General features: G+C 37.3%; 1 long non-coding RNA gene across 1 annotated transcript; it reads left to right on the top strand.

The window, feature by feature from the left end:
• Positions 1–4,974: 4,974 nt before the first annotated feature.
• Positions 4,975–27,489, top strand: LOC134475790 (uncharacterized). The gene is made up of 2 exons (XR_010047037.1): positions 4,975–5,021; positions 24,795–27,489. It is a non-coding gene; the product is annotated as an uncharacterized LOC134475790 (long non-coding RNA).
• Positions 27,490–27,701: the final 212 nt, after the last annotated feature.

Consider the following 27,701-nt stretch of genomic DNA (forward strand, 5'->3'; position numbering starts at 1 on the left):
GAGTCTGGTGTACCTTTGACACAAATATACAGTACAGTGTATGTTGCTCTACACTTCGTAGCAGTCTCTTCCACACCCCCACGGCTTTTCCTTTTGTTTCTGGACATCCTGGGCCCTGAGTACTGTACTAGTGTACACTATTGCATACAGTGAACACACAGCAGTGCATCTGTGACAGTATCCAGCAGACATATGAGCTACTTCTATGAATTGTTCACATCACATCAAAGGCAAGGTCCTTTATAAAAATCTGAAAATTCACAATTGAAATGTTCATAAGTCAGGGACTTACTGTACCATAGAAATGCAGAGGATTATAAGAGACCACTATGAACAAATTATATACTAACAATTTGAGTAGACCAGAAAAATACTTCATTAAACTGAGTCATAAATAAATAGAAATTTGAGCAACTCAGTAGCAAATAAGAAGATTGAATCAGTAATTTAAAAACCTCAGTGCAGGACCCCTCAATGCAAATAGGCAGGCCCAACAACTGCCCACACAAGGGTGTAACAATCTTCCAACTCCAAGATGGCCCTAGAACATTTTGCTTCCCTTTGCCATGGGGCAGCAGAGGTGCAGACTAATAAACTGACTTGATATAGATAAGGACTATGCCCAGAATGCCTGCAGAAACATGGAGAAGGTATGGACCTGGCCAGAGACTTCAGGGATCCCAGTGTTACTCTCCTAAATTGACTGGATGAGAAATAGTTATAGGTGACCACCATGGAGAGGGAGTGGACTAGACAGAGACCTTCTAGAGAAGTAAGCTAAGGCTGGGAATGGCATACGCCCTGGACTTTAGAGTGTTGACATTAAGTCCAGCAGTCCACTTGAACATCCACCTGGCAACCTACGTTCAGCAAATACCAGAGGACTGATCACATTTCCCATTTACCAATGTGATCAAAAACATACCTTGCTTGGATGACAAAACTCAGGGGTGAACAATCAGAGGGGCCATGGAAGGTACCTCAAAAACCCATAAAGCCCAAGATAGGTAGATAAAATCATGACTGACTAGTCCCAAGATGTCAGATCTTGGGAAGAAACTATTTGTTCACAAATTAAAGGTTTTTTTTTTTTTTTTACTTAATCTTTCTTTTAGTGCAGGCTGGCCTTATACTTACTGTGTAGCCCAGGCTAACCTTGAGCTTACAGTGATCTTCCTGCATGGGGTTATTGGCATATGTTGCCATACCCGCTTCCTTCTTATCTTTCTTTTACTTCCTGTAGTTTGCTCCGTGTTTATCTTGTTCATTCTTTGCATTGACTGTTTTCAAGCAATAAATTTCATTTTATTTTTCAAAGGATCTCCTATATTACTTTCTGTCCTCATGTCCCATTGAATTTTCAAATTTTACTTTATTATCCAGTTCTTAACTCTCTACCTGTATTATTATAATTACTAAGCTTTATGAATGTCTTGATAGTTAATATTATGCTATTATTGTTCTTTTGTTAGTAGAAGTAGGGATGTTCCACTTAGTAGATATTTACTATAGATAAATAGTAGGTCAATATTTTATTTGTCATAATACTCATACTATAATCATAGATCTCTTTACTGTGGTTAAGGATGATACATTGTTGGTCCTTAGGGTTTGTCCATGTTTAGTTCATCTTTGGCACTATGATGCTGATTTTATTACTATAGCCATAATAACATAGCTGTAGTTATAAATTGGTTGTCATGAGATGTAGAGAACTACACTAGCTGGTCTTGAGTGCAGAGGACTTGGTCCTCCCACAGGGAGGGTGATTGACTGAGAGCTGTTTTGGAATCAGGCAGGATAAGCCTGAAACTAGAGCTGCAGTTGGCTTCCTTTAGCCACTCCTAGCTGGGAACAGTCTGGTGAAAATTGCTTAGACTGAGTCCTGCCCCTGTGCATATTCCAACAGCCATCGCTGAGGTTTCCCTAAATCTATTCCCAGCCAGCTCAGTGTAGAGGTGGTGGCCAGCTCCCCGCTACATACTCTACATGGTGGGGGCTCTCTGCTGTTAACCAGCTCAGTAGGGAGGCAGTAGCCTGCCCCTTCCCCTACCGCGCCCCTGCCCCTGCGTGTACTCCCTCAGCCACCAGTGAGCCAAAGCAGGCTGGGAAAAGCAGCAGACAGCCCTACACCTGTGCATCCAGTGGTCACCATCAGATACCCGTAGCCAGCACTGGCTAGAAAAATCAAATAGTCTCACTATAGAAAAATTGTAGCCAACACAGGAAGTGCCTGGGACCTCACTACCCACCTGTCTGGAAGAAACTAGGATTATGACAAGAGGAAAAAGCAAAAGGCAGTCTCTTGCCTCCAACCCAAGCAGTTTTGGTCCAGGAGATGTAAACATGGAAGAAATTGGGAGTCACACACCTGCAGTTTATGAAGTAATGGCAATTGAAGTAAAGAACAACTTCACAAGGCTATAAAAGAAATTATAACAGAAATTCTGTCTTAGGTAAGAGAAGAAATGAAAAACATAATAAAAGAATTGCTAAGCACCTCTAAAGATATAGATGGAAGAATAGAGGAGCATAGAAAAATAAGGGAAACCTTGAATGAAGAATATAAAAAAGACTTAGAATACATGAAACAGATTCAGAGAGATTACCAGGAAATTAAAAACTTCATTGAAAGCTGGCAAAACTGCTTGAAAGAAGCTAAAGATAGAATTTCAGACCTTGAAGGCAGGTTTGCAGCTTGTGATTGTGAAAGGAAAGATCTTTTAAAAATTAAGAAGGAACCAGGAAGTAATAATACAAAGGCTACAAGATGATGCAAAGAAGCACAATTTAAGAATAATAAATGTGAGTGAAAAAGCAGGGGTCAACACAAATGAAATGAAAAGGCTATTTACAGAAATAATTTCAGAAAATTTCTCAAGCATAGGAAAAGGAAATCATATTTAGGTAAGTGAGGCATATAGAACTCCAGCCAGCTATAACCATAATAAATCTACACCCAAACAGATAATAATCAACATTCCAGAAATCCAACACAAGAACAGAGTATTAAAAGCTGTCAGAGAAAAGAAAGAGATCACCTATAAAGGAAAACTCATCAGAATCATGACAGACTTCTTTACACAAACCATCAAATCAAGAAGAGCTTGGAGTGAAGTATTTCTTTTAAAAATTTTTTTTATTTTAAAGAGATGAAGATAAAAGAGGACATAACAAAGCAGATCAGAACAGAACAATTTAAGCAACACAGTATTTCAGCACAAGGCAACCCGATATTAACAGTAGCTACTACCATGATGTCTCTTTCATTGAAATAGTTGAGTATACCTTCATATACAATAGTATCAAACAACAAAATAGTATAAAACCATTAAAGAGAATGAAAGTATTACAGGGCATTGAGAGCCAAATAACAGAAAATGAACAGTGGTTATTAAATTTTCTCATTGTCCATAAAAAATTTGTTTATACTACCACACATAATATTCAATAAGATACTACATGATACAACCAATTGGAAACAGAAGAACAAAAATGTGGTAGGACTTCAAAATAAGATGATATTAAGTCAGCATTGGCTATTATAATATCTTGTTTTCTTCAAAATAGCTGTTCATACCATCACAGGTAATAAAATTAAACAACCCAGGATAAAACCATTTCAACTAATGAATGGAAACAATATAAGGCTTTAAAACAATGTAATGGGGAATCATGTTTACCATAAAATCTTATGTATTCTTACCATTTCTTACACTAGAGAGACTATACAGGATTTATGTATGTCACTTTGACTTCTTTCACTTGTGAGTATGGTCTCAAGTTGCGTCCATTTATTTATAAATATCTCAATGAGATCATTCCTTAAAGCTGAGTAATACTCCAGTGTTTCAAAATACCACAAATTTTAATACATTCCTCAGTTGTACACTTAGGTTGTTTACAAGACCTAGCTATTACAAATTGTGCTGCTATAAACATGGGTGCAGATATATCATTGTGGTATGATGCTTTCAGTTCTTCTGGGAATATGCCTAGAAGTGGTATAGCTGGGTCAAATGGGGCTTCCAGTCCCAGCTTTCTGAGAAATCTCCAGACTGACCTCCACAATGGTTGCACTAGTCTACACTCCCACCAACAGTGCAGGAGAGTTCCTTTTTCCCCATAGCCTCTCCAGCATTTGTTGTTGGTGGTTTTCTTGATCTTGGCCATTCTTTCAGGAATGAGATGAAATTTCAGTGTGGTTTTAATTTGCATTTCTCTAATGACTAATGATGGTGAACATTTTTTCCATATATTTATTTGCCATTTGTATTTCTTCATCTGAGAACTGTGTATTAATCTCAGATGCCCATTTTTGGGCTGGGTCTTTGAATTTCAGGGGTCTGATTTTTTTAAAATTCCTGATATGTTTTAGACAGAAGACCTTTGTCTGAGGGACAGTTCACTAAGATTTTTTTTCCCAGTTTGTAGATTTTCTTTTGACTATGCTGGAGATTTCTTTTGACATGCAGAAACTTTTTAATAAGATGAGATCCCAGTTACTGATTCTGGGAAGTACTTCCCGTGCAGTTTGATTCCTGTTCATGAATTCTGTACCTGCCCATGTGTCTTCAAGATTTTTACCCAATTTGTCTTCCAACAGATTTAGTGTTTCTGTTTTAATATTCAGATCTTTGATCCATTTAGACTTTAGTTTAGTACATGGTGATAGGCATGGGTCTAGTTTTCATTTTCGGCATATGGAGAGCTGGTTTTTCCAGCACCATTTATTAAAGAGACTGTCATTCTTCCAGTGAACATGTTTGGCCCCTTTTTCAAAGATAAGGTGGTTGAGTATATTTGTAGTTGTGGTTGTATCTTCTGATCTATTCCATTGATCTTCAGATCTGTTTTTATTCCAGTACCACGTTGATTTTATTACAATTGCTTTGTAGTATAACTTCAAGTCAGATTGTGATGCCTCCTGCTTTGCCTTTGCTGCTTAGAATTGTCTTTACTATTCTAGGTCTCTTCTAGTTCCAGATGGATTTTGGGAGTGATTTCTCTAGCTTTATGAGGTATGTTGATGGTATTTTCATTGGGATTGCATTGGGAGAATGGCCATTTTCACAATATTTATTCTTCCTATCCATGAACAAGAGATGTCTTTCCATTTTCTGAGATCCACTTCAGTTTCCTTTTTCAGGGTATTACAGATTGCCCTGTATAGATCTTTTACTTCTTTTGTGAGATTAATTCCTAAGTACTTCATTTTTTTGGATACTAGTGTGAAGGGTGTGGCTTCTCTTATTTCTCTCTCTGTGATTTTGTTGTTAGTGTATAGGAGTGCTATTGACTTTTTAGTATTGATTTTGTATCCAGCCACATTGCTGAATTTATTTATTATATCTAGGAGATTTTTCAATGGAATTTGGGAGTCTTCTATGTAGAGCATCAGGTCATCTGCAAATGATAACTTCCTCTTTTCCTATCTTTATCCCTTTTATTTCTCTCTCTCGTCTAATTCCTCTGGCTAGTATTTCCAGTACTGTGTTGAATAGGAGCGATGATAAGGGACATCCTTTTCTTGTGCCTGATTTTAAGGTAAAGGCATTCAGTTTTTGGAAATTTAATATGATGCTGTTTGTTGGTTTGTCATAGATGGCCTTTATCATATTGAGGTAAAGATCATCTATTCCAATTTTCTGTAAGGTTCTTATCATGAGTGAGTATAAGGCCTTATCAAAAGCTTTTTCTACATCTGTAGAAATGATCATTTGATTCTTGCTTTTGGCTTTATTGATATGGTAGATTACATATATTGATTTACATATGTTGAATTATCCTGCATGCCTGGGATGAATCCCACTTGGTCATGGTATATAATCTTCTTGATGATTTGCTGCATTCTATTTGCCAGTATTTTATTGAGGATTTTTGCATCTGTGTTCATTATGGAGATTGGTCTGTAGTACTCTTTTTTTAGTTGGGTCTTTCTCCAGTTTTGGTACTAGAGTAATATTTGCTTCCAGGAATGACTTAGGAAGAATTTCTCCCCTTTCGATTTCATTGAAGAGTTTGAGGAGTGTTGGCATTAAGTCTTCTTTGTATTTCTTGTAGAATTCCACAGTGAATCCGTCTGGGCCTGGACTCTTCTTTGTAGGTATGGACTTAATTACATTTTCAATTTCATTAATAGAAATTTGGGTTATTCAGCAGTTTTACATCTTCTTGACCCAGCTTTGGTTCTTCATATGTTTCTAGGACTCTGTCTATTTCTTCTGTGTTACTGAACCTATTAGAGTAGAGGTTTTTGAAATAGGTGTTAATGATCTTCTGTATTTCCACAGAGTCTGTAGTGATTTTACCTTTTTCATTCCTTATTGCATAAATTTGAGCTTTTTCTTTCCTTTTATAATAAGGCTGGCTAGGGGCTTATCAATTATATTTATTCTTTCAAAGAACCAACTCTTTTATTCATTGATTCTTTGGATTATTTTATTAGTCTCTATTGTGTTAATTTCTGCTCTGATTTTTGTAGTTTCCTCCCTTCTTTTGGCTTTGGGCTTGACTTGATCTTTTTTTAGATGTTTGAGATGTAGCATCAGGTTGTTTATTTGTATTCGTTCTGTTTTCCTGATATGGGATTTCAGTGCAAGAAATTTTCCTCTGAGGACTGCTTTCATTGCAGCCCACAGATTCTGGTAAGTTGTATTTGTATTTTCATTTGCTTGTAGATATTATTTAGTTTCTTCTTTAATTCCCCCATGACCCACTGATTGTGCAAGAGTGTATTATTCAATTTCCATGTGTTTGTGGGGTTTTTTTCAGTTTCTTTTATCATTATTTTCTAGTCTCATGGTGCTATGATCTGATAACATGCATGGGATGATTTCAGTTCTTTTACATTTATTTAAATATGTTCTGTGGGCTAGTATATGTTCTGTTTTAGAGAATGTCCCATGTACTGCTGAGAAAAATGTATATTCTGATGTTGTTGGATGGAACACTCTGTATATATCTATCAAGTCCATTTGTTCACAGGTGTGATTCACTTCTATTATTTCTTTGCTGATTTTCTGTCTGGTTGATCTGTCCCTTGGTGTCAATAGTGTGTTAAGATCTCCTGTTATAATTATGTTATTGCTTATTTGATTTTTCATTTCTATTAAACTTGCTTTGTGTAACTGGGTGCTCTGGAATTTGGTGCATATATATTTAAGATTGTTATCTCTTCCTCTTGAATTTTTCCCCTAGCCAGTATGTTGTGACCTTCTTTATCTCTTTGTATCATTTTTGGTTTGAAGTTCACATTGTCTGAAAACAGAATAGCTACCTCTCCTTTTTTGGGGGGGTTCCTGTTGCATGAAGTATTGTTTTCCATCCCTTGACTTTCAGTCTATGAGTTTCCTTCTGGGTTAGATGGGTTTCTTGTAGACAGCATATGGTTGGATATTGTTTCTTGATCCATTCTGCTAGTCTGTTTCTTTTAATTGGTGAATTGAGACCATGTACATTAATGGTTATATCTGTTATATATTGGTTTATTATTGACATATTATCTCTCTGCTGTTGCATCTTTATCTTTCCATTTTGTTTAATTGTCTGCCTTGCTTAGTGGTTTTTTCCTATGTGTATCTAAACTGTCTTTCAGTATTCTTTGCAGGGTTAGCTTGGTGATCATGAAGTTCTTCAGCTGTTCTTCGTCGTGGAAGTATCTTATTTCTCCATCCATTTTGAAGGACAGCTTGCAAGGTATATCAGTCTAGGTTGTAAATAATTTTCTTTTAGGATCTGAAATACTTCATTCTGTGCTCTTCTTGACTTGATTGTTTGTGTTGAGAAATTTGCTGTGATTCTGATAGGTTTTCCTTCATAGGTGATCTGTCTTTTCTCTCTAACAGCTTTTAATATTCTATTCTTATGTTGGATTTCTGGGATGGTGATATCTTATGTTGGATTTCTGGGTTGGTGATTATGTCTGAGTGTAGTTTTACTTTGGTTATGGCTATTTGGAGTTCTATATGCTTCACTAATCCTAATGTCAGTTTCCATTCTCATGTTTGGGATATTTTCAGCTATTACTTCTGTTAATAGCCTCTTGATATCATTTGTGTTGTCCCTTTCTTTATCCCTATCCCTATCCTCATTTATCCCTATCAATCTTATGTTGTTTTTCTTTGCATCATCTTGCAGCTTTTGAATTGTTATTTCCTTATTTCTTGTTATTTTTAAAGGATATTTCCTCTCCTGTTCACTAGCTACAATCTTGTCTTTGAGGTCTGAAATTCTATCTTCACTTTCATTGAGGTGGTTTTGATAACTTTCAATGGAATTTTTGATTTCCTGTCTATCTCTTTGAATCTTTTTCATGTATTCTGTTTGTTTCTTATATTCTTCATCCAGAGATTCTCTCTTTTTGTTTTGTTCCTCTAATTTTTTAACTGTGTCTTCTTCAGATGTGTTCAGCATCTCTTTCATTACTTTTATCATTTCTTCTTTTACCTGGGAGGTTATTTCTAGTTTGAATTCCTTTAAAGCTTCCCAGAGTTGCTTCTTTATTTCAGTTGCTATTATTTCAGGTATTTCAGGTGTATGGCATATATTTTCTCTATGTACAGGGCTCCTAGGCTTTCTTTGGATGGGCTGGAGGTTTGAGATTGCATTTTGGTCTGCCTTTTTATCATTTTCCTATATTTCCATATTTCAAGCGTTGTTCCAAGGCTTCCCCTGGGCATGTTGGAAATTGTCTCCTATGCCCTCGGCTCCTGGGACTGAATGGAGGCTGCTGAGCATGGTCCCGTCAGACCCACAGGACCTCCCGTGCCACCTCCAGTGTTCCAGGAAGCTGGGCAGGCACCTAACCACTGTGCATGATGGTCCAAAGCTCTCCATGGGTAAGGACCAATGTGTGGAACTCACTTCACGTGCCCTCGACTTCCCTGATTGAAGAAGGTCACTGGGCATAATCTAGTTGGGCCACAAAACTTCCCAAGCCTAGTCTAGTATGCTTGGAAGCTGGGCGGGTCCTTAACCACTGGGAGGACTCCCAGATTCCCCGCCAGTGTACAGAAACTCAACTCCTCCAGTAGCCTAGTTCCCCTGATTGAAAGAAGATCACTGGGCATGGCCCAAGCAGACCCAAAAACGCAGAACCCAGTCTAGTGTGGTTGGAAGCTGGATGGGTCCTTGACCACTGGGAGCGATGATCTTAAACTCCCAAAGCTCCTGGAGTGAAGAATTTCAAGTCCTGAAAGAAAACATCTTCTAACCCAGATTTTTGTACCCTGAAAAACTATCTTTCAGAATTAATGGAGAAACAAGATACTTCCATGACAAAGAACAACTGAAGGCATTTATGACCACCAAACCAACCCCACAAAAAATACTGTAGGATAAGAGAGAGAGAGAGAGAGAGACAGAGAGAGACAGAGAGAGACAGAGAGAGACAGAGACAGAGAAAGATAGACCATGGCTTTAAGATCAGTGGCAGAGGGGGCTTACCGAGTAGGCCAGAAAATGGAATGAAGGGGAAAAGTAGGCAACCAACAGCAGGAAAATAGCATGACAAAGATGGGGCAGAGAATGTTGGCCATAGTCACTAATATAGGGGCTGGGGATTTAGCTCAGTGGCATAAGCACCTGCCTTGCAAATAGGGAGTCGTGAGTTCAATCCCCAGTACCAATAAAAAGGAAAAAGACAAAAAAAATCACTAATATAGATGGCCTCAATTCACCAATAAAAAGAAACACAGAGTGGATCAGGAGATAGGGTCCATCAATATGTCTTATACAAGAAACACATTTAACCTGAAAGGGGATTTATAGACTGAAAGCCAAAGGTCAGAAGACAATGCTCTATGTGACAGGGAACCAGAAAGAAGTGGTAGTAGCTTGCCTATCAGCTGCAGACTGATTAGAAAGCCATGGCATGTTTATACAATGGAAAACTACTCAGCTATAATGAAAGGTAATCTTGAGCTCTTGTAGGTAAATGGATACAACTTGAGATCATGCTCAGGGGTAGTTGTTGCCTCCCTAATATAAAAACTAAAGGAGCTAGTGGGATCCAAAATGTACAATATATCCTGTCAAAGTAAAAGAGGAGAAAGTATCTAAAAATGGGAGGCAGTGGCCACTGTTAATTTATTATTGTGATTTGAAACCCATATTGTTTTCATTGTTCTGGTTAGTTTGGTTTTATTCTGTTTCAGTTTGTCTAATCTTACATTTAATGGCATGGACAGCTGATTCAAAGGTAATAAAATATATTATTATAGAAACCATTTTTGATTTCCTATTAGCTTGATTTGAAGCCTTGCATTGCTTTCATTGTTTTGTTTTGACTGATTTTATTCTATTTTATTTTGTTTGATTGTATCATGTCTGATGGTATAGGTAACTAGTTTGAAGACAATAAGATTCATTGTGATTCCCATTGTGGTTTGACTCTTATCTTCTTTTGAAGTCCTGCACTGTTTCCATTATTTTGCCTTTATTAGTTTTATTCTGTACTATTTTGTTCGATTTTATTATGCCTGATGTTAGGGCAGTTCTTTTGAAGACAACAAGAGGCATTATGGTAGCCATTATTGATCTCCTTGTACTTGTTTTTAAGTCATGTACCATGTCTATCCTTTTGTTTTGATTGATTCTATTCTGTTTTATTTCATTTGGTTTTATTCTCTTCAAAAAAAAAAAAAAAGCCCCAGTCCAGATGGATTAACTGTTGAATTCTACAAAAACTTCAGGAAAGATGTAACACCAGTACTACTCAAGCTCTTTAATGAAGTTGAAAGGGATGGAGTAGTTCCTAAGTTGTTCCTGGAAGTTACCATTGCCCTGATTCCAAAACCAGACAAGCATCCAGCCCCCAACCCCCACAAAGTGAACACCAGTCTCTTTAATGAATACAGGTGCAAAAATCCTCAATAAGATACGACAAACACTGCAAAGAATCATCAAAAGGTATATATCATGGCAAAGTCAGCTTCATCCCAAGGATGCAAGAAAGATTCAACACAGGCAAAACAGTAAATATACTACATTATAGAAGCAAAGACAAAAATCATGTGATAATCTCAGTAGATGCAGAAAGTATCTGACAAAGTTAAACATTCTTTCATGATTAAAAGAAACCCTGAATAAATATAGAATGAACTTGCCTTAATCTGATAAAAGCTATTTAAGACAAATCTGCCAATATCATATTAAATGAAGAAAACCCAAAAGTTTTCCCTCTAAAACAGAAACAAAGTCACTCTCAGGCATGTCCATTATCACCATTCTTGTTCAACATAGTACTTGAAAATTAGGCAGAGCAGTTAGGTAAGAAAAATAAAAGGGATAGGTATAGGAAATGAAGCCAAATTATCATTGTTTGCAAATGACATGATCCTCTATGTGAAAGGCACAAAAATATCAAAGACTTCTAGAATTAACGATCAAATTTGGCAATGTAGCATAATATAAAATCAACACAAAAATCAGTAGTGTTCCTTTATACTAATAATGAACCCACTGAGAAAGAAATTAGGAAAACAATACCATTCACAATAGCATCAAGAAAAATTACATAGGAATTAAAGAAATAAAAGACCTTCACATTAACAATTACAGTACTCTAAAAGAGGCAGTTGAAGAGGGCATCAGAAAATGGAAAGGCATCCTTGGTTCTTGGATAGGCAGAACCAATATAGTCTAATGGCCATTTTTCAAAAATTGATACACAGATTTGACACAATCACAATCGAAAATCAACAGCATTCTTCACTAAGAACTGTAGATAACAATCCTAAAATTTATGTGGAACCATAAAGACCCAGAATAGCCAAATAAATCCTGAACAACCAGTGCTAAGAGGTAGGCATCACAATCTTGGATTTGAAGTTGTATTACAAAGCTACAGTGATGCAAACAGCATGGTACTGGCATGAAAACAGACATGAGAACCAAGAGAACAGAAGTTTCATAAAGAATCCCAACCACATCTGAATAGTTTATCTTTGGCAGAGGTCTAAAAACATACACTGGAGGAAAGATAACCTTTTTAATAAATGATGCTGGGGAAACTAGCTATTCATATGTAGAATATGAATCTAAACCCATATCTCACAGTGTTCTAAAGTCAAAATTAAAGAACTGAATGTTAAAACAGAATCATTTAATCTGCTGGAAGATAGAATAGATAAAACTCCAAGTCATAGGCATAGGCAGAACCCCACTGGCAGAGTAAATGGTACCAAAAATCAGCCAATAGGATCATATCAAATTTTAAAAACTCTACACAGCAAAATAAACAACAGAGTGAAAAAGTCTACAGAATGGGAAAATTACTACCAGCTAGAGGACTAAATCTAAAGTATGTGAAGAACTCAAAAACTTAAAATCCTCTAAAATAGAAGAATTAATAAATTGGCAACTGAAATGAATAGACACTTCACAGAAGGCCAATAAATAGATAAAGCAATATTCAGCTTCAGGCCAGATTGATGTACCCTGCAAAATTACCTTTCACAAATGATGGGAAAATGAAATACTTCATGATAATAGCTGAAGAAATTCATGACCATCAAACCAGCATTCCAAAAAGTTCTGAAGGATATTCTAGAAAAAGATAATGAGGATAGTTCCATGATTTTATGAGTTAAGACAAGCAAATAAACAGAGGGTAAAGAAAAAGAACCAATGTCAGGAAATTACCATAACAAGGATAAGTCAGTTCATAGCAGTTATAGCCATCAATGTACATAGTCTTAATTTAACAGTGGAAAGAAACAGATTGGCAGAATAAATCAAGGAACAATATCCAACAATATGTTGCATATAAGAAACATATTTAATTCAAAAAGAAATTCATAGACAAAGTTAAAGGGTAGAAAAAAATACTCATGACAGGAAGCTAGAGAAAGGAGTAGTTATTCAAATTGGAGACAGTGAATTTCAAACTGGGTGGTCAGAAGAGACAAAGAAGATGAATAGATTCTTGTTAAGAGAACAAGAAGAAGATATAGCAGTCATAAATATATATGCATCAAATATTGATTCATCTAACTGTATAAAACTAATTGATTGGAAAAATCATATAAGCACTGATACAGTTGTAACAGGGACCTCAGTACTCCACTGTCACAAATAGATCAAATAGACCCAAAATTCAACAAAAAAAATCAGAGCTGATCCAATAGACTTAGTAGATATCTAATAGTATTCCACCTCACAACATCAGAATACATATTCTTCTCAGTACATATGGGATGGTCTCCAAAATAGATTACATACTAGCTCATAGAACAAGCTTAAGTAAAGGCAAAACAATTGAAATTATCCCGTGTATATTATCAGATCATAGTGCAATGAAATTGGAAATCATGTTAAAAGAAATCTCACATGAACACATGGACTACATGAACACATGGACATTAAACAACATCCTCCCAAACAACTAATAGGTCACAAAATTAAAGAAGAAAAGATAGTTCTAAAACTAAATGATAGTGTCAGAACATACCAGAACGTATGGAATGCAATGAAAGCAGTCTTAAGAGGGAAATTTATAACAGTGAATTCCCACATCAGAAAAACAGAGCAAACTCAAATACCTAGCATTAAATCTCGGACTTCTAGGAAAAGAAGAGCAAGTGAAGCCCAAATCTCATATATGGAGGAAGTTATAAAGATCAGAGCAGATATTTATATAATTGAGGCTAAGAAAATAATATAAAGCATCAATGAATCAAAGAGTTGGTTCTTTGAAAGCTTAAGTAAAATTGACAAGCCTTTAGCCAACCGTATTAAAGAAAGGGAAAAAAAGGTTTAAATCCATACAATCAGGAAAGAAAAGGGTGCAATCACAATGGATCCTGCAGAAATCCAGAAGATCATTAATAACTATTTTGAGAAGTCGTACTCTAGTAAGATGGAAAACTTAGAAGAAATAGATGAATTCCTAGATACTTACAAATTCCCAACTGAATTAGGAAGTAAAAATTCTAACTAAACCAATATTAGTTAATGAAATTGAAGATAAAATTAAAAACCTACAAAGAAATAAATGCCTAGATCCTGAAAGATTTGCTGCTGAATTCTACAAGAAATGTAGTGATCTAATGCCATTAATCCTCAAACTCTTTAATGAAATCAAAAGGGAAGCAATACTCCCAAACTCATTTCTGCAAGTAAGCATTATTCTGATACCAAACCAGAAAGAGGTCTAACCATAAAAAAATTACAGGCCAGTCTCCTTATTGAACATGGATGCAAAAATCCTCAATAAGATACTGACAAACAGAATGCAGCAAGTCATCAAGAAGATTATATACCATGACAAACTAGGATTTATCCCAGGTATGCAGAGATGGTTCAACTTATACAAATCAATAAATGTAATATACTATATTAGCAGAACCAAAGGAAAAAAATCACATGACTATCTTATTAGATGCAGAAAAGACATTTGATAAAGTCCAACAACCATTCATGATAAAAAACCTATAGAAAATTAGACTGTAAGGTCTTTGTGTCAATCTGATAAAAGCCATCTATGACAAACCAACATTCAACATTATACTAAATGTTCAAAAGCTGAAAGCTTGGGATCAAGAAAAGATGGTGGATAGATAACAGCAGCTACAGAGTCTCTCCGAGATAGCCAGCTTAGATTCCAGGAATGGTGTGGCATGGGGAGTCCTACGCAGAAGGAGATATACCCTGCCAACCCAGGAACAAACTAAGCTGAGAGAAACTAATTAGAAATGCAGTTCAGGTGCTATGATTGGAACAGCTCGTCTTGGTGCCACCACTAGAACTTGCGGGTTGGACTCACTGCTGCTGCTGTGCCTGAATTGGTGCAGCTGGGATAGCCCACTAGTTTCAACTCACTGGAGACGCAAATGCTCTGAGAGCGGGAATCGGTGAACTAAATTGAGAGCAGAGCTGACAGGGAACCTTGCATCAACCTGTGGTGAGTGAGAGGAATAAAGACCTTTCCATAGACATAGAGGCTCCAACAGAGGACATTCTGGGACCAGGCAGACTGGCCAGAACAGGGTGCTGCAGTGACTTCAGTCATATATACCCCTCTCAAGTGGGATTGGTAGAGAGCACTTGACCTGGGTGACACCGTGCACTGAGGCCCAATAGGCCAGCCCAAATCAAGTCCCTGTGACTGGCAGTGCACCCTAATGCAGTGAAGCCTTCAGTAGGTTGACCTGGAGGGCAGGCCCATCATAGGCTGCCCGGGTCTGTACCTCCTAGTACACTGCAGTGGGCATGACCACCTAGTCAGCATGCTTCAGACAAACTGAAACTGACAGAGAAAGAAACTGGGCCTCCTATATATGCCTGTATGGAAGGAGCAAAGAATATGAAAAGAGGAAGCAACAAAAAAGGGTCCTCGGTCCCCAATCCTGAGAACATTGATCCAGGAAAGGTAAATGCAAAGGAAAATGAGGACAGAAAACTTGCAATATCAGGCATGGCACCAATAGACATAAAGCGATATCTTCGGGACCTCATAGACGAGTTCAAAAGTGAAGTATTTAACCAAGTAAAGCAAGATATAAATAAGAGTAATTAAAGAAATGCTAAACATCTTCCAAGAAAAAACAGATGGTAGAATGGAAGAACAAAAAAAAGGGGAGAATTATTTGATGGAGAAAGTAAAGAAAACATAGAATACATGAAGCAGGTTCAAAGAGATTACCAGGAAACTAAAAACTTAAAAGCTGGCATAACAGCTTGAAACAAACTAAGGATAGATTATCTGAACTTGAGAACAAGTTTGTAATGTGGGAACATGAAAGGAAAAACTTCTTAAAAATGACAAGGAAACAAGCAGTAACAATACAAAGGCTAGAAGATGACAAGAGGATCTGTAACTTAAGAGTAAAGAATGTGAATGAAGAAGCAGGGGTACAAACAAAGCAACTGCAAAGGCTATTCACAGAAATAATCAAGGAAAACTTCCCAAACATAGGAAAAGGAAAAGATGTTCAGATGTATGAAGCATACAGAACTCCAGCTACCTACAATCAAAACAGAACAACACCCAGGCATATAATAATCAAGATTCCAGAAATCCAGTATAAGAGCAGAATATTAAAAGCTGTCAGAGATAAGAAACAGATCACTTACAAGGGAACTCCCATCAGAATTATAGCAGACTTCTTGGGACAAGCCATCAAATCTCAAAGAGTGTGGGGCAAAATAATCTAAGCCTTGAAAGACAATAACCTCCAGCCAAGATTGATATATCCTGCACAACTGTCCCTAGAAATTAATGAAGAAACAAGATGCTTCCAAGATAAAAAGGAACTGGGGGAATTCGCAACCACCAATCCAGCTCTACAGAGAATACTGCAGGGCATTCTAAAGAGAGAGAAAAGTACCAGGGTTCCAGAAACAGTGGCAGAGAGGCCACAATCAATGGAGCAGAAAGTGAAATGAAGAGGACAAACAGACAACTAATGACAGAAAAAGAGCACAACAGAAATGAGGCAAAGAAGGTTGGATATAATTTCTAATATAGATGGTCTAGATACACTAATTTAAGGGAAAAAAATTGCAGGCAGAGTGGATCAAGAGGTAAGGTCCACCAAGAGACTCTTTATAGGAAGTATAATTAGCCTGAAGAAGATTATATGGACCAAATTCAAATATGAGAAAACGGAACTCGATGTGATAGGGAACCAGAGAGTAATAGGGGTAACTGGATCAGTATTTATGGATAGGTTGAACAGACAGGCTTTAATAAATGAAGAAATATAACTCGAAATCCAGCCCAGGAGTGAGAAAGTTCAGAAACACTTAGGTAAATAGCAGGTTGCCCCCCCCACCCCAGTACAAAACAATACAATACAATATAGTGTTGGGGAGACCAAAAAATACACAGTTCATTCTGGGGGAATAAAGAAGAAGAATAGTCTTCAAAAAAAAAAAAAACCAGCAGAAGATATAGATGATAGTGTATTAAAACCCCTATCAGGAATTAAAACCCCTATTACTCGCACCACTCTGCTTGGTTGGAACTTGTTCCATCCTCGTTTGTATACAAGCACTGGATCTGAGGGCACAGACAACTGTCCCGAAGATATCAGGACATAGCATAGTGGTCATCTTTAATTTCCTACTAACTCAATCAGGATCCTTAAATGACTTATACTGTTGTTCATGACTGATCTTAGTTAAATCTGACTTGTTTGATTGCTGCTTACTATTGACAGATTTTATTGAAAACTGCTAGGTTGCTGGTATCAAGCTGAGTATGGACAACTATACTGAAAATGACAATGATTCACCACGATATCCATTCTGATTTAATTACTACCTGTTTTTGTAGCTCTACACTATCTACAAAGTTGTATTTCTGTTAATTCTGTTATGTACTGATATGTTCAATTATACTTTATCTGATGATATAGCCAATTCTGTTGATGGTAACAAGAAACAGCACAGTGACCTGCTAGAACTCCTTATACAACAGTTTTATTTGTCTTTTTAGTTTTATGTAGCTATAGGAAAAATGTATAGTTCTATCCTGCTTTGTTCTAATACAGAAAGGTTAGAAATACATGTTAAGACTCATGCTTGCATAAAACCTATAAACAGTTTATCAAAACTGATCTTATGACACATGATGAAATGTACAAATACTTTGAAGGAAAGAAAGGGAAACTGCAGTACCCAGTTCTGATTCCAGAGTGTTATGATGTGAAATCCAGCAGTATTATTAATCTTTGTTCAGAAGGATTTTAATCTAATAAATTTTAGGTCTCAACATAAATGAAGATATGGATAAATGTGTACATGTCTAAGTGTATAGGATTGATAGCCATATTACTTAGTTTTTGTTGGATAGTTGAACAGAACTGTTTGCAGTTTTCCTAGTTGAATTCCCATTTATGTGTTCCAGTTTTGTATCTTGAACAACTATTGGTGGGGGACAATATGTATACATCAACTAGTGATTTATTACTGTTTATTTCTTTTCTTTGAAAGTATGTATTTCTGCCCGTTTTCTATTTTGTTTTGCCTTTCTTTAAATAAAAAAAGAGCTGAAAGCTTTCACTATAAAATCAGGAACAAGGAAAGGATGCCCACTATCACCACTTCTGTACAGTATATTTCTGGAAATATTGGAGTGATTAGACAAGAGAAAGAAATAAAAGGGATATGGATAGAAAAGGAAGAAGTTAAATTATCGATATTTGCAGATAACAGGATATTCTAGACAGATTACCACCACAAACTCCACCAAAAGACTCTTAGAAGTAATAACCAAATTCTGCAGTATAGCAGGATACAAAGTCAGCTCTCAAAATTTAATAGCATTCCTGTACATGAATAACAAACTAAGAAATGAATTAGGGAAGTCACACCTTCCACAATAACATCTAAAAATTGAAATATTTAAGAAGCAACCTAACAAAGGAAGTGAAAGACCTATACATTGAAACTACAGTACTGTGAAAAAGAAGATCAAAGAGAATATCAGAAAATTAAAAGATATCCCTTGTCCTTAGGTAGATAGAACAAATATAGTGCAAATGGCCATACTTCCAAAACTATTACACAAATGTAATGCAATCCAAATCAAAATATCTACAGCATTCCTCACAGAACTAGGAAAAAAACTCCTAAAATTAATTAATTAATTTTTTATTTAAAGAGAAAATAGGAAAGAAGTGTAGAAATAATACAGAACTTCAGAAAAATAAACAGAAATCACTAGTTGATAAGTTATATATTGTCATCTTAGAAATAGTTGTTCAAGTTACAAAATTAAAACATACAAAGTGATATTCAGATAATGACATTGCAAACATTTCTGCTCAGTGATCCAACAAAAACTTAGTAATAAGGTTATCAGTCCTACACACTTGTTTTTTATCTTAACGAGGGTAAGATTAAACATGACAAAACAGTTCATAAGGAAACAATGTTTTTTAATTTTTTTTATCCATACCAGGGATCAAATCCATGACTGCGTGCTTGCAAGTCAGGTGTTTATGCTTGTGAGCTAAATCCCCAGCCCCGCATAAGGAAACAATGTAAAGAAACACAGATTTCAAAACAAGTCCACTGGATATCTTCACTGTCTATCTTGTTGTCTCTAGTTTTCTTCCAAATAGTTGTCCCCATCTTCACACACATAGAATATATACTGAACATTATAGAACTAATCAGATCATTACAGGATGCTGAAGGCCTTGTAGGTCTTCAAGACCTGATTTTGGGGAAGTCAATGATGACTACCATAATGTTTCTCAGTCTCTTCATGGTATCTGTCTTTATCTTTATGTATGCTGAAATTGAACATAAGAGACTAGACTAATATCACTGAACAGTGAATGATAGTATTGCTGGGTTTTATATCATAATGCTACTGAATTAGCATCGGTTTCCTAATGTCTCTTTAGAGTATCTGTTCTTTACATCTTGTAGTATATAATCTGTTCCTATAAATTGTTTAGAAATTCTTCCCATGTGTGAATCTCTACATGTATATCTATCCTTTCTGTATTATAGGGGAAAACAGATCAAAAAGACAACAAAACAAATTCCTAGAAAAACATGAAATGAAAAAGACATATAAGACCACAATATTAGGTGATCTACAGTAGTTACTATGCTTTCTCTTGTTATTTTCAATAGAATTGTCCACATCATCAGGCAATATATAGTTAAGCATAGCATTAAATAACTATTTTTATAAAAGCACAACTTTGAAGACATTGTAGGACTTGAAAGCAGTTAATAATCAAAACTGGAATGGATATTGTTTATATCTTGTCATCTTCAGAGTAGTTGCCTCTACTCTTAGACTTGATACCAAATTCAAATAAAAACAGTCAAGGCAAAACAGCGGTCTAACAAACCAGCTTCAAATAAGATCAGTCATAGTAAGACAATGTAAGTAACACAGGGTTTCAGTTTAAGTTAATAGGAAATTAAGGATAGTTAATGTGGTATAACCTGCTATTTTTTTAAAATTTTAAGAAGAAAAAAGAAAAAAAAAACGGAAAAAGGGTACAAGTGATACAGAATTTCAGAAAAAACAAACAGTAGGAAATCACTAGTTAATATTGTCATCTTAGAAATAGTTGTTTAAGTTAAAAAATTAAAGCATATAGAGGGGACTTTCAAACAGTGAGACTGCAAACAGTTTTGTTCAATGATCCAACAAAACTCCATAATATGGTTATCTATCTTATACACTTAAATATATATGCAGTTATAACCTTTAGAGCACTTTCTTTTCCTTTCTTTTGTACAATGACAATTACACATTTTGGATTTTATTACTCCCACAGTTCTTATTACTTTTTTTTTTTGAAGAAAGTAAAATCAAATGTGACATAACAGGGCAGAGTCAGTCAGATCAAAAGGATGGACATAATACATAATGTAAAAACAAAATACACAGTGATCAACAATGGTTACCATAATGTCTCTTGTTATCTTAAAAAGAATTGCCTGTATCATCAGTTATATAAAATTGAACAAAAGGGTAAAGAACAAGACCAATAAAACCAAAACATTGGAGATATTACAGGACTTCAAAAGAAGATAATAGTCAATCAGAATGGGCGTCATAATGAATCTTATTGTCTTCACAGTTTTGCCTATACTTTCGAACTTGTACTATCAAGCATAACAGAATAGAGGAAAATCAGTCAAAACAAGATGGTGAGAGCAATAGAGGGTTTCAAATCAAGTTAATAGGAAATCAATGTGGGTTACTATAATATATCCTGCTATTTTTTATTTATTTTTCCCTTAATTAAAAGGATAAAAATGAAAAAGTAGATAATAAAAAGGAGATTGAGATAAAAAAGAGGGCATAACAACAAAACAGTGCAGGTCAAAACATAGCCATTTAAGCAAAATAGTGTTTCAGCACAAGATAATCTCGACATAAAAGTAGTTATCATAGTGTCTCTTTCCTTAAAATCTTTGGGTACAACTTCATATACTGTAGCAGCTTCAAACATATCAAGATAATGTAAAACCATTCAAGAGAGTGACAGTATTACAGGGTATGTAGAATCAACTAACAGAAAATGAACAATGGTTTCTGTATAATCTTGTCTAAAAAAGTTTTTGTTTATATTATCACATACAATAAGATCCAATAAGATACAACAGGTTAAAACCGATGGAGACAGAAGAACAAAAGTTTGATGGGACTTCAAAACAAGAGGATATTAAATCAGTACTACCTATTATGATGTCTTGTTTTCTCCAAAATGGCTGTTCCTACTGTCCAGCCTTCTCTGCCTCATTTCTGCTGAGCTCTTTTTCTGTTATTAGTTGTCAGGTTGTCTTCTTCATTTTGCTTTCTGCTCCATTCATTGTGGCCTCTCTGCCACTGTTTCTGGAATCTTGGTCTTTTTCATTTTTAGAATATCCCGCAGTAACCTCTGTAGAGTTGAATTGGTGGTTGCAAATTCCCCTAGTTCCTCTTTATCCTGGAAGCACCTTGTTTTTCCATCAATCTCTAGGGACAGTTGTGCAGGATATGTCAATCTTGGCTGGAGGTTATTATCTTTCAAAGCTTGAATTATTTCCCCCCATGCTCTTCGTGATTTGATAGTTTGTGCTGAGAAATCTGCTGTAATTCTGATGGGTGTTCCCTTGTAAGTGATCTCTTTCTTGTCTCTGATGGCTTTTAATATTCTGTTCTTATATTGGATTTCTGGAATTTTGATTATTATATGCCTGGGTGTAGCTGTTTGGGTTGTAGGTGGCTGGGGTCCTGTATGCCTCATACATCTGAGAATCTTTACCTTTTGCTAAATTAGGGAAATTCTCCTGGATTATTTCTGTGAATAGCTTTTGTAGTTCATTTGTTTGAGTCCCTACTTCTTCTTTTATGTTCTTAATTCTTAAGTTATAGATCCTCTTATCATCTTCTAGCCTTTGTATTATTGCTATTTGTTTCCTTGTTATTTTTAAGAAGTTTTTCATTTCATGCTCCCACCTTACAAATATGTCCTCCGGTTCAGATAATCTATCCTTAGTTTCTTTCAAGCTGTTATGCCAGCTTTCAATAGAGTTTTTAGTTTCCTGGTAATCTCTTTGAACCTGCTTCACATATTCTATGTTTTCTCTATTTTCTCCATCAAACAATTTTCCCCTTTTTTTCTGTTCTTCCATTCCACCATCTGTTTTTTCTTGGGCGGTGCTTAGCATTTCTCTAACTATTCTACTTATTTCTTGCTTTATTTCATTAAATACTTCATTTTTTAATTCATGTATGAGGCTCCGGAGATACCGCTTTATGTCTGTTGGTGCCATGTCCAATATTGCATGTTTTCTGTCTTCATTCTCTTTTGCATTTCCCTTTCCTGGATCAGTGTTCTCTCTCTTTGTCTGTTACAGTTTGTTTGAATCCGCCAGCTAGGTGTTCCTGCCCACTGCAGTGTATTAGGGAGACACAGACCTGGGCAGCCTCTGCCAGGCCCTGCCCTTCCAGGTCAATCTAGTGAAGGCTTCACTGCGAGGGTGCACTGCCAGGCACAGGGACCTGATTTGGGCTAACCTACTGGTTCTTAGTCCGCAGTGTCACCAGGCCAAGTGCTCCCCACCAATCCCGCTTGAGAGGGGAATATGCGACTAAAGTCACTGCAGAGCCCTGTTCCGGCTAGTCTGCCTGGTCCCAGAATGTCGTCTGTTAGAGTCTCCTAATTTATGAAAGGGTCTCCATTTCTCTCACTCACTGCAGGTCGATGCAGGGCTCCCTGCCAGTTCCGCTCTCAACACCGTTTGGTTCGCCGATTCCCGCTCTCAGAGCTTTCGCGAGTCTTTCTCCCTGCTGTGCCGACTGGGACACAGCAGCGGCAGCAGGAAATTCAAATTGTGGCTTCCAATGGTGCGGGATCCAGCTTCCGCACTGAGATTTTATCTGTTCCTGTTATAGCATCAGGATTGCATTTCCAGTTGGTTTCTCTCAGGTTAGTTCGTTCCTGGGTCGGCAGGGTACATCTCCCCTCGCTTAGGACTCCTCACATGGCACCACTCCTGGATTCTAAGCTGGTAATCTCAGAGAGCCTCCGTGGCTGCTGTTATTTGTCCACCATGTTCTCCCAGAAGTTCCTAACCTGCTATTTTTGGGTTAGCTGTCTGTGCCCTCAAATCTACTATGAGTAGACAAACCAGAACAAAATATAATCAAACTAAACAGCAATAAGACTACTGTGACTTTTAAATCCTGATACACTATTAACAATGTCCTCTGTCTTCCTTTTTAAGACAGTTCCTTCCTTTTCCCTTTCTCAGGGTGCTTTGTATATTTTGGGTCCCGCTAGCTCCTTTAGTTTTTAGATAAGGGGGCCAGCCTGTTATCTATCTGAGTGTTGCTGAACCTTTTTACCCCTGTGCTTGATCTTGAGCTGTACTCCTTTACTTGCTAAAGTCACAAGGGTTTCCTTCCTTCCAGCTGTGCAATTCTGCCCTGCACAAAAGTGTCATAGCTTTCCAGTCTATCTGCAGCTGCTGGATGAGTTGTCCCTATTTCTCTCTGGTTTCCTGTCACATATAGCATTGTTTTCTCATCTTTGACTCTCAGTTTATTAATCATCTTTCAGGTTGAGTGTATTTCCTATTTAGAGCATCTCAATGGATCCTGCTTCCTAATCTACTCTGCCTGTGTTTCTTTTTTGTTAGGGTATCAAGGCTATCTATATTAAAGATTATTGCTTACCTTCTCTGCCTCATCTGTACTATTCTATTCTTCTGCTATTATTTGTCCACTTTACTCCTCATTCCACTGTCTGCCCTGTTCATTGAGGCCTCTCTGCTACTGTTGCTGGAATCCTGGTATTTTGTCCTCTCTCTCTATAGAATGTCCTTCAGTAATTTTTGTATGGTTGGGTTGGTGACCATGAACTCCCACAGTTCCTCCTTGTTTTGGAAATATCTTGTTTCTCCCTTAATTTTGAGAGAGAGTTTTCCCGGGTACATCAGTCTTGGTTGGAGGTTATTTTCTTTCAGTGCTTGGACTATTTCCCCCCAGGCTCTTCTCAGTTTGAGAGTTTGTGTTGCTAAGTCTGTCATTATTTTGATAATTTTTCCTTTGTAGGTAATCTGCTTCTTTTCTCTGGCTGCTTTTAATATTCTGTTCTTGTGGATTTCTGGGATCTTGATTATTATATGTTTTGGTTGTAGGTGGCTGGAGTTCTGTATGCCTCATTTAACTGGATATCATTTCTTTTTCCTATGCTTAGGAAGTTTTCCTTAATTATATTTGTGAATAGTCTTTGTAATTCATTGTGCTTACTCCTGCTTCTTTGCTCATGTTTTTTATTCTTAAGTTTTAAATCCTCTTGTTGTCTTCTAGCCTTTGAATTGTTTCTTCCTGGTTCCTTATTATTTTTAAGAGATCTTTTCTTTCATGATCACACATCATAAATCTGTCTTCAAGTTTCAAAAGGCTAACTTTAGTTTCTGTCAAGGCATTTTTCCAGCTTTCAATGGAGTTTTTAATTCCCTGGTAATCTCTTTGGATCTGTTTCATGTATTCTAGATTTTGTTTATATTCTTTATCAAAGGTTTCTCTTCCTTTTCTGGGTTCCTCTGTTCTTCCATCTGTGTTCTCTTGGGAGGGTTCTTATCATTTCTTTAATTAATCTTTTTATATCTTGCCTCACTTGGATCAGAAGTACAGTTTTAAATTCATCTGTGAGGTCTTGAAGGTATGTCTTTATGTCTGCTGATGCTGTGTCTAATATTGCATGATTGCTGCACTGGTTCTCTTCTGTACTTACCTCTTCTGGGCTTATTTTCCCAGGGTCAGTGGCTGGAGGAGTTTTTTTTAATTTCTGTCTTGTCATGTTTCTGGTTTCTTTCAGACAGGTGTGTCCTGTGAGTCTCTGGCCCTCTCCATGTTGCTTAGGGTCTTTCCAAAGCATGCTGACTGGGGTTTTGCTGCCCTCCCAAATTTGCTGTAATCTGAGGTACACACAGGGATGCAGGGATGGTGCAGGCTATCCTCGAGCCTCTGAGCCAGTTGACCCACAAGTTCCTTTAGCAACTTAGGCTGTACCTTGTGGATATCACAGTGTTGTGACAGTTTTGTCCCTGGATACTGGGTCCCAACCAGAGACATAGCTCACCCCCACATATCCCACCAGTCCTCTCTGCACCTGGGGTGGCCGACTGATTCCACCATGGTGCCAGGCTCTGCCCAGCTCCAAGATGTCCTCCAGCCAGCAACAGCAGCCATGGGACCCAATCCCCAGCACTACTGGGAATCAATGCAGTTCTCCATCTTGACTCCAGTCCACACTGCACTGTGTCCCACCAAGGCCTGGGACTCAACAATTCCTGTTATCGGCAGCCATAGCTTCAGCTTGACCTTGAATTGCCTGACTCCACGGTGTTCCCAGCACAGTGCGGACCAGTCTCAGTGAGCGCATAGGGTTCCAGCATTTTTCCTTCCTCCGCAAATGTAGATTCTAGCTTGATGTGGTTTTTCCACTGCTAGATCAGCATCCTGCCTCTTCAGAAAACTGCGTGGCACCTGGCTTTGGTGCCCAGGTGCCCAGGCCCAGAAAACTCCGTGGCCTCCTCCAGCCTGGCCAGGTGGCTCCAGCTGCTCCACAGGGCCCCAGGACCCAATTTCTAGTACTCACCGAGAGCCAATAAAGCTCTCTACCTTGGCTCCACTCCACAATGCGCCGCGTCCTCCCACCAAGGGTCCAGGATTCATTGACTCTTGTAATCGGCAGCCGTGGCTTCAGCACGACTTTGGATCTTCTGACTCTAGGGCGTGCCCAGCACAGCGTGGAACGGTTCTCAGTGAGCGTGTCAGGCTTCAACCTTCCACCCGCGCTTTTCCTTCCTCTTCCTAATTTTATTTTTCCCTTTGGTTTCCTCCTAGGTTAATAAAAATCATTCTCCAATCGTTTGGCCCTCTCCATGTTGTGAAATTCTAGCATCTGAGCTGTTTTCTCCACAAAGGTTCTCTGTCCAGCTTCCTAGCAAGCCGCCATTTTCCCCCCTAAATTTTATTTATTTATTTATTTTTTGGTACTGGAGATTGAACTCATGACTGCATGTTTGCAAGGCGGGCACTTATGCTGCTGAGCTAAATCCCCAGGCCCACTCCTAAAATTTATATGGAACCAGGAGACCTAGAATAGCAAAAGCAATTCTGGGCAACAAAGGCAAGTCAGGGGGCATCACAATCTCAATTCAAAGTCATATTACAAAGCTATTGCAATAAAATAGTATGGTGTTGGCAAAAATCCCCAGCACCCAAGGATCAGTGGAACATAACAGAAAGTGCAGAAACAACTTTGAGCACACTCAGCTACCATATCTTTGACAGAAGTGCCAAACACCTTCACTGGAAGAAAGATAGCTTCTTTAATAAATGGTCCTGGAAAAACTGGCTTTCTACATGTTGAGGATTAAACCTAGACCCATATCTTGCATTATGCACTAAACTAAAACTGAGATAGGTAAATATCTAAATATTAAAACAGAAACAATCTTGCTGGAAGATAAAATTGGTAAAACTCTTGAAGACACAGATGTAGGCAAACACTTTATGAATAAAACCCCAAATGCACAGGAAATATTACCAGGAACAACTGGGATCACATAATATTAAAAAGCTTTTGCACAACAAAAGAAAGCCCCCAACAGAGTGAATAGACAATCCACAAAGTGGGAAAAATGTTTTCCAGCTGTTCTTCAAAAGGCTATCTAGAATATATAAAGAACTAAAAAAAAATTATACTCCACAAATGTAAAAACCCAACCTCAAATGGACATCTGAAATGAATACACGTATCAGATGAAGTACAAACAGCAAATTAATATATGAAAAAATATTTAACACCACTGCTCATTTGAGAGATACAAATTAAAACATTGCTGTGGGGGCTGAGGATTTAGCTCAGCAGCAGAAGTTCCTGCCTTGCAAGTGCAGTAGTGAGTTTGATCCCAGGTACCAAAAAACCCAAACAAAAAAACACAATGCTGAGATCCCATTTCACTCCTATAAGGATGAAAATCAGCAGGAAAGCAACCAATAACAAAAGGTGGTAAGGCTCTGGGGGAAAAGGAATGCTTCTTCACTATTGATGGGAGTTTAAATAGGTACAATCACCAAGGAAATCAGTATGGAGATTCCTCAAAAAACTAGCACTAGAGGTTCTATTTGACCCAGCTATTGCCCTTCTTGAAAGAGTTACAGTACAAGCATCATACCACAGAGATATTATAGCAGCACAGTTTGCAGTAGCTAAATCTTGGAAACAGTCTAGATCCCCATCAACTGATGAATGAATAAAGAAAATGTGGTTTTTGTATACAATGCAGTGCCAGTGCCATAAAGTAGTACACCTGAGACATTTTTAGGTAAATGGATGCACCTTGATACCATATTTCTACTTTCTTTTTTTTTTTTTTTTATGGGTACCAGGGATCAAACCCATAACCCTGTACTTGCCAGGCAGATGCTTATGCCACTGAGCTAAATCTCCAACCCCTGATACCATATTTCTAAGGGAAATAAATTGGATATATGTGTCTAAATACTGCATATTTTCTTTTGTGTGAGACATCAAAAAACATCAAAATGGGGCCAAAATGAGTGATAGATGTTGGGAAGTGGGAAGAAAATGTTCACATGAGAAGAGGTACAAAAAGGGGGAGGGATACGGGAAGGAAGGGCAAAGGGAAAAAAAAATTTAAAAAATGGAACCAGAGCTTTTGTAAATAGGGGAAGAAGGGTTGAAGGGAGGAAA

This window comes from Cavia porcellus, unplaced genomic scaffold (genome assembly GCF_034190915.1).
Source record: "Cavia porcellus strain 051 isolate PalLab524CR breed Dunkin Hartley unplaced genomic scaffold, mCavPor4.1 scaffold_4, whole genome shotgun sequence".
NCBI classification, from domain to species: Eukaryota; Metazoa; Chordata; class Mammalia; order Rodentia; family Caviidae; genus Cavia; species Cavia porcellus.